The sequence below is a fragment of the Dendrobium catenatum genome, unplaced genomic scaffold (assembly GCF_001605985.2).
Source record: "Dendrobium catenatum unplaced genomic scaffold, ASM160598v2 fragScaff_scaffold_1122, whole genome shotgun sequence".
NCBI classification, from domain to species: Eukaryota; Viridiplantae; Streptophyta; class Magnoliopsida; order Asparagales; family Orchidaceae; genus Dendrobium; species Dendrobium catenatum.
Genome location: NW_021319584.1, coordinates 196,095 through 210,463, shown reverse-complemented (window position 1 = coordinate 210,463; position 14,369 = coordinate 196,095).

The window sequence follows — 14,369 nt, the reverse complement described above, 5'->3', positions numbered from 1 at the left end:
CCATGCTTTGGGTTCGATGTTCGAGAAGCCTTTAAAGGTTGATAATGCCACCTTTGTTGATTCTAGACCTTCCCTAGTGCGTGTTCTGGTGGAGTTAGACATTTCTAAAAGCTACCCTTCGCAAATTTGGCTTGGGCCTGAGGTTTCGGGGTACATCAATAGGTTCAAATGGAAGTTTTTCCTGAATTTTGTGTGTCATGCAAACGCTCACTTGAAGGGTGCGTGTTCTACTGCTTCTTTGTCTTTTTCTCCCCCTATTTCCTCTGAGCCTGCTATCCGTCCTGTTTTGGAGGTTTCTCCTTTGGTGGGGAAAGGTACGTTAGGTGTGGAGGGTTGTGAGCTTGTTGCTCCTGTGTCTGTTGCTGAGGGTGTTAATGTTTTAGTTGAAGGTTTAATTGGCGCTTTGGGTGTTCCTGTTTCTTCCAATGGGTGTTTGGGTGGTGACTTGGTCCCCTCCCAGTCTATCCCTTTTGAGAATTTAAGGGATTTGGCTTCTCCTTTGGGCCCTTCTCATTCTGCTCCTCTATTTGGGGAGGTTAGAGTTAAGAATTGTGACACTAATTTAAAGGCTTGTTTGTCTGATGTGGAGGTTGTGCCTGAACCGATTAAATTGTATGGGGAAGTCAATTCTGGGGTGCCTGGTATTTAGGGGTTGGTTGTTGTAGGTGTTTCATCCCCTGCTCTTTCTTTGGTCCAAGATAAATTGGCTTCCCCATTCACCAACGGTTCTTCGGGTAGTTCAACAACATTTGTTAATGTTTCGATTACTGTTATGTCTACTAGTGAATTGCAGTCTCACGTGGTTAAATCTGTTAAAATTTATTTTTTAGTATTGGCTTATTTTGAGCGACTCCTCTTTGTTTTACGTGGAGGAATAAGAGGATTTGATGAGGTTGAGTCTGTTATGCTTGCGGTCCCTAGTCGCTCTAATGGTGGTAATCAGCGTAAAAAAAAAGGTAAAAATAACTAGGTTTTGCCTCATTTCTACTTGTTCCTCTATAATGGTTTTTGGCGGCTTGCTGGACAATGATGAGGAAGCCCCCAGCTTCCCCTCGTTGGCTTGTCTGGTTGGAAACTGTGGTGATTTGCACTTTTGCTTGGATTGCTTGGTGGTTTGGTTGTTTGGGCGCTCTCACCTATGGATGGTATGTGGCTGGTTCAGGGGACTTACATTCATGAGTCCGATTTTAATTTTGATTTATTGTACTCTCACTGTATTGCCTCTAGCTATTGATTTTGAGTCTGTTTCTTCCGTGTTTCAATGGTTGGGGCCTCGATCTATACATTGTTTATGTTTGAATAAAATAATTTTTTGTTAAAAAAATAATAAAATAAATAAAAGTTTGTGCTAGAAAGCTGCTTTATAAAGTAGTAAAAAAGCTATCCAAAAGAAAGCCTGCGAGATTTTAGTTTTAAAGCTTGCTAATATAATGTGTGTGTGAGTTTGTCTTAATTGACTCAAAAGTCCAAAAAAAAAAAATCTTTTATCTGATCATCCATGAAGAGCTTTGATCTTTGATCTAACCATATGTCAGCTTTGTTTTTACATTTTATTTTATTTTTATATCAAAATATATAAATCTCAGACCAATCTTTGAATCCATGTAGACAGTGTTAGATTTCAACAATTTAAATATGAAAGATCTTTAGCTCAAGTGGTATGCTATCTAATTTTTAGTATAAATTCAGCTTTTAATATATTTTGGATGTCTTGTGAGATATATTGTAATGTATTTAGGGATCCTTCGATAAATTCAGCTTTATAATTTATTAAGCGTGCAGCTGATGGTGATTTTGAATGTATCTTGCAATTATTTTTTTATAAAAGTTTATTAAAATATGCTATCAAACTATAAAAATTTTCTGCTTCTTCATTCGATGTATGTTTCTTCAGTTTCAGAATTGTATGTGGCAATCACATCTGCTTCAAAAAAAAAAAATTATTTGTGTACCCGAGAGTCTCAGCGTTGTGTATCCAAGCACACAAGTGCTGCAAAGTTTGCTAGAAAAAAATGACAAAGAACTTAGCACCGCTACGCTCTAAATTCAATGATGCAACACTGTCAGATGGATTGATGATAGAGGTTTGAGCTGTAATGCCCCATAATTAAATTTGGAAGAATTTTCTATTTTATCTTCTTAATTAAGCAATCAGAGATATTAAAAAAAAACATAAAATTATTGAAACAAAAAAGGATAATGATTTCTTACAGCGAGACGAGCAAATTTCCTAATAAAATCGACGGATGAAAATTGCTCTGAACAACATTCTCTCTCCTCTCTCTTTTTCTTCCTTCTTTGGCAAGGCATAACACTAAAATTTAGATCTTTCATTAAAAAAATTTCAAAAATTCGCGTTATTACTTGAGTGCCACATCGCTTCAAGGTGTAGTGGGCAATTTTTTTCTCATTTTTCTTAGGGTGGCGTCCCTTTGAGTTACTTAATTTACTTGACTTTCTCTTTTGTTTTGTGAGTGAGAATGGTGGAAGAGTGAAGGGAAGCAAAGTGAGGTAGGAGAGAAGAGATATGTACAAATTTCTCCAATTTTCAAAGTGAATTTCTCGATGTAGTATGACTCCGTGATTTTTTTCCCGATTTCGAATTTTTCCATATTAAATCCTTTTTTTTTCTTGTTTGTTAGGCTGAGTGGTTTTACTTCCACTTCCACCCCCAACATTAAAATTATATTAATATTTTCCTTTCTTAAATCTAAATATTGAAGGCCAATTTTAAATCATCAAGAAGTTTTTTTTAGCTTGTCTACCATGTTATGAGTAATTGTGCTTAATAAATTATTAGATCATGTTAATTATTTATATCGTTAAATCTAATTAGTATTTTCTTAAGTGCAGAATCTCCTCTTTATCTTTGTGTGCAAACTTCCCATATGTAGCACTTCAATCATAGGATATCCCCATCACCAGTTGGAGGCCACAAGGATGGTTTCTTGCAGTGTTAAAGCTATCAATTTTCCTATGCAATGACTTTTTTTTATGTTAGAAAACTAAGGCTTAGGTTGTTACATTTATGTTAATGCCTTAACTTTTTCTTTGTTACATAAAATAAACTAATCATATCTCAATTGAAATATTAGTTATCTCATAAGTCAGTCTATATGCTCAATAAGTCATGGATAAGTTGTACAAGCAAAACATAGATTTGTTAACATTTTTTTTTTCGTTCAAATCTAAAGTTTTGTTTGTGATAGTTTTCTTACTGCTTTCTATAGCATTTTTTAGTACAAAAATTTCTTGAAACTAGAATTTTTTTATTAGAAAGCTTCTTCAGAAAGCAATAAAAAAAATTGCCTCAAACGAAGCCTAAGTCCACACAAATTAAACATGAGAGAAAAATGAATCATGCAATGCCTAAATTCAGAAGCTATCAGTTACTACAGGAGACAGTCTTCTGGTTGTTGCTTTCTCTTCCTCCAAGAATGGTCTTGGCCTGGCAACCAGGTGGCGGTTCTGAGTCCGAAAGCCTTCGGATTGTACTTTTTGTTTTATTTCTGAATTGATTTGCTTTCACTCACTTTTTGTAATGATATACACTATGTTTTCTTTATTGATTAGGTCTCCTTTTGGCCTTGCTTTGTATGTTCCTTTTCATATTAATATCATAAATATTTTTGCCAAAAAAAAATTCTGGAGAATATCATAAGAAATTTTCTGATTTATATATGCAAGTTATATTGAAAGTAATTTTTCAAAAAAAAAAAAAGATGATGCTTATCAACAGTTTTGATTATATTTTAAATTTATTTAAAATATGATAAGTTATAAAAACTACATTATAACTTAATTAAAATATAATTAGTTATAAAAAAAACTAACACATAATTATTACCAAATAGGGTACAACCACTTTATGTTCTGTTGAGAACTGCAAAGCAATAGGACTATATAAGTTGTTGGAGATAAAAATATTAAGCTAAAACTTAATTTTAAAAATGTCTACTTCTAAGCATTAGGAGACATGGAGATACAAAGATGATCACAAGTCAAATTGCTATTGTCATGGCAGAAGGAATAAAACCTTCTGTTCCTGAAACCTATTGTCTTTTTTGTCCCTTCAGTCTTTTCAGCTTATCTCATGAGCAGGTAGAATTCAGTATTAGCAATCCTTGCAAGTTTTAAACAGGTTAGTAAAGAATTACTTCTTCAATTTTGCTACCACCTGGAGGAAGCTGGACCAAAATAGTCTTCAATAACTACAAAGACAAGCAGACCTCCTGATCCTATTGACCTATATGTCTAATCACAAACTCACTTGACTTCAAAATTGGCATATTTATAATTTCATATTGATGGTTTTGAAATCTATTCTGGCTCATGAAGACAAAGTTATGAAATTATTATATATTTTCCATGAATAAACAAGATAGCAAGAAAGAAAAAAAAAAGAAAAATAGAATGCAGTTAACTAAATCAAAGAACAAAAACAGGAGTCTTTTTTTTTTCTTTTTTTTTGAGAAAAGTCACGGCGGAGCCTACGCGTTAATACTGGTAAAAATTACACGTCTTTAAAGGATCAGAAGCTCACTAAAAAAAAAACATTTAAAATAAAACCTGAGAGCTTGAGATCCTATCTATTACATGAAAAGAAAAAAAATGCAAAGCACATAAGAAAAACAACAAAATCCAAAAGAGAAAGCCACCAACATCGGTAAGCATCCAAGTCATCACCCCAAAAAATGGCTACCATGAGCAATCGAACGACCCGGAACCACCAGATAAGGAATGAAAAACCTGCAAAACATACAAAGCAAAATAGAGAAGAAGAAGGAGAGAATCATCTCCCCTAGACCCAACACAACTAACTGGCCAAAAAGCAACCAACATCAAATACCAAAAGCTAAGAAAAACCTACTCAACAAAACAGCAGAGTTACTTTCTAGACTTCTTTTGACGATGTTTACTGCCACACGAGAGAGCTTTCTCAACAACTTGACAAACATCTAAGCCATACAAGTCCTGACAAGAATCATCCTGCACATCACCAACATCGTCACTCACCTCATCCGGTGATGAGGGAGACCCTTCAAGCCAACCCGAATGCTCAGTACAAGTACCCCAAATTAGAAAACAAGCATTCAAACCGTTAAGTGACATAATATATCAGGTATATTGGGGTTGAGTACAGGTATGTGAAGTAAAGGAAATTCTACTTTGAATACTCCCTCACTTTATGATACTATTCATATTTATTAAGATCAGAAATTTTTCAATGAAGTGAGAGAAATTTGAGCTTACGATCATGATAACAACTTCTGAACCAATCCAAACATTATCAGCTTAACACCTGGAACGTTTTTTGTTCGGGCAATCGCAAGATAACTAGATTGATCACCATCTGCATTCTTCTTGATCAGGATTATCCATCTTCTGGATCTTAGAACGTTAGAGCATATCCATTTGAGTTATCTTTCTTTTTAATGCAATTCTGAGTTTTAATCCATTATTTTCTTCCTCCTTGATGTCCAAATTGTTGAGCATTAATTATTTTCAAGCCTTAAGTACTACAGCATAGAATGAAGGGATATCTCTATCACTCTGTTTATTTTTTTCTTCCTTCTCATTACTGTAGCATCGTCTGAATTTTTACGCGAGCAGACACGTAATTGTTCCTCAGAAGGATTGTGAGTTGTTCACCTAAATTCAAATTTCTTGGTAAATTGTATTTCAAACAACTAAGCAATTAATCACTATTATTATACTCTTAACTGTCTGGAAAATTGCAACTTGCTCTCACTGATGACATCAGAGTATTTTATCATAGATGAAAGGAGTACCAAATATCAATTTTTACCTTCTCTGAAGTCTTGATGATTGACTTCAAACTTTTGATCAGATCATGTCTACCAAACCCTTATAAAATGCCAAAAATTACATTAAAATAAAATAAAATAAATATCATTTTTAAAGTGAATATTTTCTTAGAGTGAAGCATTATTTTTACATAAAAAAAGTACATTAAATTAGCCAGAAGAGTGCAAACAAACAAATAAGAGATCAAAATAGAGTTGCTTTTTGAAAAAGAAAGTAGTTTTGAAACTTCATATTGGTAAGTACCCTTAAATAGACTGACATTATATCCTTTGATTAGGAAATTTGAAGTAAGCTTAAAAAACTGCCATGGATTTGGCATCCAAGATGTAATAGTGCTCATTAAGCGCACACCAAATTAACATGACAGGCCAATTAAGAAAGTTATTAGCATCACTAATTAAACTTAGTTTTCTCAGCCTTTTGAAGATTAAAATTTGAATTAGAAAAGATACACAGAGTCATTTCTCTTGTAATAAAGCTTAATGAATAAATCCCTTCTCAGCAAAGCAGGGTTATCTATTTCAGTAAGGAATAGCTTTGCTCATTCTTCCCTGATCTTTATCTTCAATTTCCCAGCTAGCTTCAAAACATTGCAAAATAATTAATCCTAAAATGACATTGAAGATGAGAATAATTCACTAAAAATAAATAAATAAAAATAATCATCTAACTTGATGTTTCTTCTTTCCTCGCTTTGCTAGGGTTTTCGCCTCAGCCGCCTTCCCCGCCAGGGGCTGGTTTCTTGCTCGCCGGCCTTCTCTCCCGCTCAGGGAAGTTTCTCTCCTCCCTTTATGGTTGTTTTTTTTCTTCTCTCCCGGTGGTTTTAATTTTTATTAGCATTGTTGTTCTCGTTTTCTTAATCGTTTCGCCTTCACCTCAGGGAGTGACAGTTAATCATGAAAGGTTGGATGACTCTATTTTTTGAACGGCAAAGCCAACTGTCAATCTTTTCTGGATGCCCTGTTGGGGGCTTCATCATCGGTTCCATTTGAAGACCTTAAAACCTCTTCTTTTCAAGGGTTGCCTTCTCTTTGAATTTCGGAGAAAGAAGTGTCATCTCTTGATGCCCCTTTTGCCTTTTTTCTTGTCGGTTATTTCCCTAATAGTAGAACTTCTTTGAATGCGATTAAGAAGTTCTTTTTTAACTTGAAATTGTCCGATGAGTTCTCCATCACCTTACTGGATTACCGACATGTTTTGATAAAATTATGTAGTGATATGGATTGTTGCAAAGTTTTTGCTCATCACTCATACTTTGTTAGTAACTGCTTCATGAAATTGACTAAGTGGTCACCATTTTTGGATATTTCTGAAGAATCCCCCATTATTCTAGTTTGGGTTTCATTCCCAAACCTCTGCCCACACTTTTTTGTACCCCGATTATATACGGTTTTGGTTACATGCATTTTTGGCCATCCCTTTCGTACTGACACTGCCAGCGCAGCGGACCCGTCTGTTGCTAGAGTATTGGTGGTGCTCGATGTCACAAAACGGTATCCGAATACTGCTTGGATAGGCCCTGAAAAATTTGGTTATAATCAAAGTGCTTTGATGGAAGAGTTTTCATTCTTTTGTGATCATTGTAAATCTTTAGGTCATTTCAAAAAAAAAAAAAAGAATGTATTTGCCTTATCCTCATTTAGTTAAAGACCCCACTATGCCTAAGGATAATTTGAACAATGTTGGTGGTATATTGGGTTCTCACTTGCTTAACTTTATCGTTAATGTGGGTGATATGCTTTCTAATGATGCGCATAATAATGTCCAAGGCAATGTTTGTGTTGACTTATCATTACATGATAATGTGGATGTTGGTGTTGTGAGTCATTTGGAAAAATGAAATGCTTCATCCTTTGATTGCTGCTGATGTGTGGCATTCATCTGAGCACGTAAATTTTGGCTCTAAAGACCCTGTTGTTCTTTATGTTATTGGTTCTGCATTGAATAAGGATCATAGTATTAATATTAATACCATGGGTATATATTCAATTGATCTTATTGTGCTAAATTATGGTAATCAGCGTGTCTTTCCTTTAGTGGATTTGGCTTGATTAGTTCAAAAGGATGATGAGGGAATCATTAATGAGGTGGCTAACAAATTAGATTTAATTCTTACTGATGAGTATCAACCAATTGCTTCACCTGGTGTTATTGAGAAGGATTTTTTTCCATGTTAATACGGTGGTGTTGAATGGATCTTCTAATATATCAAATGATGATTCCCCCTTGCCTTCTTCAGAATCGTCTTTGTCGCCTAATATTGTGATGTCGAATGAACATGTTCCTTTTATAGAAGTTCTGATTTCTCTTATTTCAAATGATGTTTTCAAAGCTCAATTATCATTAAACATGAATGATACCTGTTTGGATCATTCTGATTGGCAGGATGGGTTTGTTTCCTAGCCCTGCAGGGGTATTGGGGAAGAAGTGAATGACGCGGTGGATGAGTTTCATGTGATATATAGTCTGAATGTTGGTCGCATCGTTGAAAAAGCTTTTTTCTTGTGGAGGTGGAAAACAGGTAGGAGAATATCTAAATGAAAGTGATTTATTATGTTTCTTGTTTCAGTCTGTTGTTGCTGGCCTCCTCTGTCGTTTCTTGTTTTGGGTTGATGTTACTTCGATTCGCAGCTGGGTCTTTTGTTGGGTTGAGGTCAGTTGGGTGTTTAGGTTTCAGCTGAGGAGTTTTGGATTGTTTCTTCCAAAAAAAATTTTTTCTTTTTGGCTCTTCATTTTTTGATGTGTTGTTTGCCTCCTTTTCTTGGATTGGTTGTGGTGGGACTATTATGATGCTTGTCAATTTTTTTTTTCTTTTTTGATGTGGTTGGTCAGATTTGTCTGGTGGGGATTGTTGGCCTGTTGGTTTTGTCTCTTGGCCTATTTGGGGTTTGTATGACGGCTGCTAGTTCGATTCTTTACTGGTTGTTGCGGCTCTTTTGCATGGAGTGTTGGCTGTCGACTACTGTATTGGTTTCCCTTTTATTTTTGCAGTCTTTTTTCTTCTTGTATTCCTCTTGGGCAGGTTGATATTGTCATATTGTTGTGGCTTTATGCTATCTTTGTTGGCTGGAGAAGATTGATGATGTTTTATTGCTCTTGCATTCCTTTGTGGTCCAGCTCTTGGGGGGCTTTGGTCTCTCTTTTTTTACTTTTTGGAATGCTTGTTTTGTTTCTTTTATTGGTTTTTTCTTATCTTGTAATAGATTGAATCATTAGCTCATAGGTTTCGCTTTAAATATTATATTTTTAAAGAGCTAATGATTCATTAAGGACTTATAATATCTTTTTTTTTAAATCAATGAGCTTACCCCTATAGGAGTTTTATCAAAAAAAAAATCACTAAAAATAAAATTAGAGGACAAGTCCATCAAATAGAATCTGTAAACTAAGAAAGGATTAATATTTAGTGTGTAATAAGAAAAAAATGAATATTTATGAGTTACATATGATAGATAATTAGTATTATAATTAGATAATTGTGAAGTTACCCAACATATATATATATATATATTATGATTTTGTTTAGGATAATTTTTTTATTGCTTTAAAAAACAGTTAATAGTAATTTTTTTTAAACAACAAAAAAATAATGGCTAAAGACTATCTCAATTAATTGCCAAGAATTTTACTAAAATAATTAAAAAACACATGATATTGACAAAATAAAAAATTAATATTAGTAGATATAAATTGAATAAAGGATATATAAATACATTGAATATAATATAATTAATCATCAATCAATTTCACCAGTAAAAAATTAAATCAGAATGCGATGTGCTTAAGTGCATTGAATCTGTTCTCTAGAAAGATAAAAATATAAATATGAATTTATCTTCTAGACTTGTAACTAAGTCATTACCCTTCTAGATAAAATATTTAACCTTTTGAGAGAATTTTTTTAAATACCCAAACACATTCACATTGTTGCACTCTTGCTAAATGAAGATTATTACATAAGTATAAGGCTTCATTTGTGATAGCTTTTTTATTGTTTTCTAAAATAGCTATTTAGTAAGCTATTTCAAACGAAAACAATAAAATTTATTACACTAAAAAAAATTTATGTACTGCTTCTCAAATGAAGCCTTTGGGAAAACTTTTTTACTATTTCTTAAAGCAACTTTTTAGTATAATAATTAAAATTTATGTCTGATAAAACTGTTTTAAGAAACAATAAAATGAAGCCCAAGTCTTGAGATTTTATCATACTTTGTGTTAATTTGTATTGCTAAAAAATAATATTGAATTAGTAATAATATAAAATAGCATTGAGTGAAATAGTTATCAAAATGTACAAAAGATTAGCTCACATAACAATAATATCCTGTTGTTGAAGAATTTTTATTGCGTCCTCCCACCTAACGTAGAGATACGTCCTCTCAGAGCTAAATTCGGGCTAAAAAACGAGAAATACCTAGCAAATACCGAGCAATACCAAACAATAATGAGGAATATCATCATGTGAAGACCAATACCGAGTTATACCGAGCTATACCGAACAATACAAAAAAATACCTAGTTTTTTCTAGAAAGAACTCGGTATTTTTTTGTATTTGCCCAGTATTGCTCGGTACAGCTCGGTATAACTCGGTATTGGTCTTCACATGATGATATTCCTCGTTATTATCAAATAATACCTAGCAATACCGAGCAAAAACCGAATTTTTTGGCAGTGGGAGGACATATCTCTACGTCAGGTGGGAGGACACAATAAAAATTCGTTGTTGAAAGGGATATTTAACTTGTTTAAGGGAACTTCAAACTTAGGTGGAATAAGATATTGTAGGTAGAGCTTTAAAAGCATAAGCCAATTTTCCTTTGGCATAATTTTGAGATCTTTGCAATTAATGAATGATTTTTCACTGGCTCTGCTGTTAATTAATGGTTATTTGTAAGAAGGATGACGAGATTAGAGAAATCCCATAATGAAATCACTAACCAAAGATTAATGACTGATGGTTGGGCCACCTATGCAGGAGGATCCAATGCAGGGAGTTGTGTTACTGTTATAGGAGTTTGATGACTTGGTGGACCTAATTGCAATCATTAAAGATTAAAAAATTCATTGCACATACGTGTGCAAGTGAAGAAATGTATTTTTTTTCAAATAAATTATGATCACTCCCACGTACCATCGTCTCTTTAAATTATACTAGATCAAATTAAATTGATTTCTTTTTTCAAAGAACTTATAATTGGTGGAGCATTTATAAGAGGCACCATAATTTTTACGTGAAAAACCTTAAAAAGTTGGAAAATCATAAGGCATGGCTCAGTTTGAATGAATCCACTAGTGTTTGCAGTCAATTACAAATAAGTCCCTTCATTGGGTGGAAGACCTTGACTTGATGTAGAAAATATACATCATATCGAGTGCATTACATGGTGGGAATTAAAAGAATATGTATTGACATATTCGTGTGGTCAGCAGGACCATAGTCTACAGCGACAAAGGTTGGAAACATCGTAGCCAGGTGACAGTGGTCAAAAGGACAATATTCGGCCAGTGATGGAAGTCAGAAAGAGCATTGTCTAACGATGGAGGTCATAAGGATCGTAGTATGACGACGGATGTTGGAATGAGCATAATCGGCAGGCAACAGCGGTCAAAAAGTCCGTTGTCTAGTGACAGGGATCGAAAGGATAGTAATCTGGCGATGGAGGTCGGAAGGACTGTGGTTGACGGGCGATGGTGATAAAAAAGACCGTTGTCTGGCAACAGAGGTCGGAATGACTATAATCTAGCGACTGATGTCAGAAAGACCGCTTTATGGCGATGGAGGTTGGAAGTACTGTAGTCGGCCGATGTTAGTGGTCAGAATGATTATTGTCTAGTGTCAGTTGTCGGGGAGAAGTTCGACAATAATCGATGGTCGAGAGTAAATCTGACGACAGTTGGTGTCTGGGCGAAAGTGCGGCGTCGGTCGGTAGCCAAGCAAATATTTGGTGTTAATCGATGGTTGGGCGGAAGTCCGGCTTCAATCAGATGACGGTTGAGGGTCTGATGGTGGTCAAGGAGGAGTTTAGTGGGAAGAGAACTCTAGTTTCTCTCTCTTTCTTGCTTGGGTCCCCTTCCATAAGAAATGAAGAGTCTATTTATAGTTTTTTTTTTTTTTGTGATGTGGCCAGTAAATAGGAGGGAGATCAAGGATACATTGGGAGTGGTTTGAATGAATGGATGATATTGATCCCCTATATTATGGACTATTTACTAGGCATTTGAATGTCTTAATGATATCAAAATTCAATGATCTTGGGCTCATTGGATTCGTCTCATCGAGTCGCTCAATTAAACTATAAGCATTTCACATTTGGAAACATTTTGGTCATCCAATTTATAGTTTGAATCTTCAAAATGCACTTCGGGTTTTCGATTTGTCAACATTTGGGCTCGGATTGAATCTAATTTGGTGTTGTTGGGTTTGTCTTTTCGAGACATTCAATTTGATTATATGTTTGTTGAAATCAGACTTCATATGGTCCCGGATTTAATTTCGGAAGTTTTCAACTCAATTTAGCCTCGAGATTCTTACCCGATAAAGATAATTTTTTTATGATATATCAAGCCTCATCTAATATAGGCTCTATTTGGGGTAGCTTTATTACTCCTTTTTAAAGCAGTTTTTTAATACAAAAAAATTTTAACAAAAAATTTTTGTACTTAAGAACTGATTTAAAAAGTAATAAGAAAATTGTCTCAAACGAGCTCACGATTTTTATATAGGAAAAACAATACGATTAAGACTTAGTTCTTCGAGGAGTATATATATGTATATATATATAATTTTAATTATTATTATTTTAATAATTTTGAGTCAGAGTTAACGCGCTCAAACTCCACTTATAACAATCCTACCTTTAGCCTTAGTGGGGGGAGGCAACGACCATCCAAAGTTAGGCTTATTTGAGTTAGTGACAAAATTTGTATAAGGAATTTCTGGCCAAAAAAATTGTGAGAAATACTTTTTTATTATTGAATGTCATTGGGATAAGGGCAACACAAAAATATTCAAACACTTAAAGAATCAAACTGATCAATTTAGCTCGATCATAGGTCATGATGATTAGAATTGATTTGATAGGTTGGTTCTTAGTACTAATAGTAGAGAAATATGAAAACAATTAAATCCAAAATAAAAATTTAAAATGCACTAATGCAACAAGGCCAATTGGCAAAATGAAGGAGATAATGATTATATTTTACCATTATTTGTGTTAATGTAAATATTTGGCCAAATAAAGTAGAAAGTAGTTGCTTGTTATTATTTTGTCTCTTAATATGGATGGATAGTCTAAATTATTTTTTCTCAATTATGAAATGGATGATATAACTATTTCTATTTAATTTGTATTCTAGAATAAATAGTTAAATATATTTTTATAATGATGTCTATAATATAAATTTTATAAAGAGGTGTTCTATTTTGTATTTATATTTATATTCATCGTCTTTGACATGTATTTGATCTAAGCAAATAAACAGACAATCTAAATTTGAACCCGATAATCAAACCAATTAATCAATTCAACCTCATTCAATTCTAACCTAACTCGAGTCAAATATAGGCTTCGTTTGGGACATCATTTTTACTAATTCGTAAAGATGTTGTGGATAAAGTAGCATTGTAAGGTTTCTATTTGAGACGACTTTTTTTTTACTTCTTAAAGTAGATTTTAGTACAAAAATTTTTGTACTAGAAAGCTGCTTTAGGAAGTAGTAGGAAAGCCTTCCTAAACGAAGCCTAAAGCTGATGTAGAAAGTAACTTTCTAGTATAAAATTTTAAAAAAAAAATTGTCAAATAAAAATAATGAGTAAGATATGAAAAATAAACAATAAAAAATTGGTCTAAAATAAAACCATAATTTCAAAAATGATGAAACTAATAAGGATACCTAACTACATGGGCGGATCCCCATTTAGTTGAGGGGGGGGCACATGCCCCCCCTCAAAAAATTTTTTTTTTTAATTTTAGTGAGATATTTTGAAATATTTTGGGTATTTTGGGTATTTTGCCCCCTCTCAAAAAATTTTTTTGCCCTCATTTAATCAATCCTAAGCATCTTTGCCCATCCCCCACAAAAAAAATTTTTTTTGCCCACCCTGAAAAAAGAAGCTGGATCCGCCCCTGCCTAACTATGATATCAATTTAACCTAAAATTGGGTGAACCCAACCCAAATAACTTCTTGGGTTGCTTGTAATGAGAGTAGATGCATCCATTTCAATAAAAAAATTAATATTCTTCACAGGTTTCTATTGAGAAATTCCTTCTAGAAAGTTTCTTAAAATTAATTTCTTATAATAATTTTATCCTCTTGTCTAGTTTTAATTGTTCCTAGGTCTAATCTTAGCTAACAGACACGCGATTAAGCTGACTGAATGACCAATTTGTTGGTCTGACATTTTTGGCTGGTTGGACCAAAGCCTTCTAGTAGCCTAACAACTGCTCTAAATCATTCGTAATTAATAAAAATAATAGTAATAAATATTTTTTTTATATAAATGAATAAAAAGGGCGTTAAATAACCGCACAACTT